Source organism: Miscanthus floridulus, chromosome 18 (genome assembly GCF_019320115.1).
Source record: "Miscanthus floridulus cultivar M001 chromosome 18, ASM1932011v1, whole genome shotgun sequence".
Classification (NCBI taxonomy): Eukaryota; Viridiplantae; Streptophyta; class Magnoliopsida; order Poales; family Poaceae; genus Miscanthus; species Miscanthus floridulus.
In genome coordinates, this window is record NC_089597.1 from 48,526,162 (window position 1) to 48,528,265 (window position 2,104).

The window sequence follows — 2,104 nt, forward strand, 5'->3', positions numbered from 1 at the left end:
TGATCCTGCAATTTTGCGTCCCCAAAGGTAGCATTAGGGTTGAGGAGTATAACTAGAAGAAGAGCAAGTTTAGCACAGAGGCGCGCCAGCGTTTGGATGGAGTAGAGAAAAAGGAAATACACGCTCATCGAAGACAATATCATGTGAAATGTATAGACACGCCCTTCTGATGGATCAAGGCATTTGAATCCTTTGTGAAGATTGCTATAGCCTAAGAACACACACCTTTTGGATCGGAATTCAAGCTTCCTAGTGTTATAGGGACACAGATTCGGCCAGCAAGCACAACCAAAAGTATGTAGAAAGGAGTAATCCAGTTGCTTGCCAAAGAGCACTCATATGGTGTGTCATTTTTAACAACCGGAGATGGAAGACGATTAATAAGGAACACAGCCGTAATGAACGCTTCATCCCAAAACTTAAGCGGCATTGAGGCGTGTGGGCAAGAAGGCAAAGACCTATCTCCACTATATGACGATGTTTGCGCTCTGCTGAGCCATTTTGTTGATGGGCGTGTGGGCAAGAAACATGATGCGCAATGCCAATGCGTTGGAAGAAAGAGTCAGAGACTGATACTCTCCCCCCAATCTGTTTGGATGGTGCGGATTTTATGATAGAATTAGCGTTCAACAAGTTGTTGAAAATCACGAAAGCACTGAAAAACTTCAGATTTATGGCGCAAAAGATAGACCTATGTAAATTTACTATAATCATTGATAAAACTCACATAATAATTGTTTTGTCCAACAGAAGTTGGAGCAGGACCCCAAACATAAAAAAAACTAAGATCCATAGCACTAGTCGACACACTAGGGGATCTAGGATAGGGCAACTGATGGCTCTTGCGTTGTTGACATGCATCACAAATCATGTCTTTATTGGAATCTTTAACAAATGGAAAAATGGAAGCCTATGGCGATTAAGGACCTGCTGGACTACGTGAGTGGAAGCATGGCCTAATCTGGAGTGCCACGGGGACACAGACGGCTTGGTGACGACGCCAAGCACATGTTTATTCTGGACTGACTTGACCGAGTTCAGGGGATAGAGCCCTCCTTCACATCTGCCCTGCAGGAGAGTCCTCTTCGTCCCCTGTTCCTTAATAAAAATGATTGGGATGAAATTCTAAGAAAGCATTGTTATCACGTGCAACTTGGTTAATAGAAATCAAGCTTTTGATGGCCTTTGGAACATGGAGGATATTTTCAAGATGAATCTTGCTATCATGGGTACGCAAAAATGTAGAACCAATGTGACTAATTTCCATACCTGTTCCACTGGCCATGTGCACATGATCATGTCCGCCATACTTGTCACTGACGATCAGCTTCTCAAGTTCACCGGTGACATGATCTGTGGCACTGGAATCAACATACCAGTTGGTGTCCACCCCATACGACATCGTGGCAGATGACACGCTCTTCTACAGCGGATAGGTGAAAGAGGCATCAAACCTCTTGAAGCACTTGAGGACGGTGTAGCCTTCTTTACCGCAGAGTTGGCACACGACGCCAGGAGCGCCGCCACCACTGCCACCACCGCGACCGCCCTTCATGCCACGCCCGAAGCCGACATCCACCGCCACGGCCGCGAGCATTGCCACCATTGTTGCCGCCTCCTCCTCGGCCACCATTGGCTGCCATGTTGGCGTATGAGTGGGAGCTTCCTCCATGAAGCTCCATCCTTTGCTCAAAGGAGACGAGCTGGGTGTAAAGATCCTAGACGGAGATCGGTTCAACCCGGGCAGCCACAGCAGAGACCACCGGGTTGAAGTCAAGATCCAGACCCATCAGGATGTAGGAGACAAGCTCCTCATCTTCAAGCTTGGAGCATGCAGACGCCATTATTTTGCCAGGGACTTCATCTTCGCAAAGTACTCCGAGATGGTGGACGTCCCCTTGGACACCGTGGCAAGTGCCATCCGTGTACTGATGACGCGGGTGCGGTATTGGGAGGCAAACATGCCTTCGATCACCGCCCAAGCCTATGTTGTGGTCTTGGCAGTGGAGACCTGTCCACGGATTTCTCGCGATAGATTGGAGAGAAGGTAGTTCAGGACCTGTTGGTCCTTCACCACCTAGCCGTCATACTTCGGGTTCAGAGT

At 48.1% G+C, this 2,104-nt stretch overlaps 1 non-coding gene across 1 annotated transcript; it reads right to left on the bottom strand.

Moving 5' to 3' along the window:
* Positions 1-1,687: 1,687 nt before the first annotated feature.
* On the bottom strand, positions 1,688-1,826 carry LOC136525014 (small nucleolar RNA Z247). Its single transcript, XR_010776349.1, has one exon. It is a non-coding gene; the product is annotated as a small nucleolar RNA Z247 (small nucleolar RNA).
* Between the last annotated feature and the right edge of the window lie 278 nt (positions 1,827-2,104).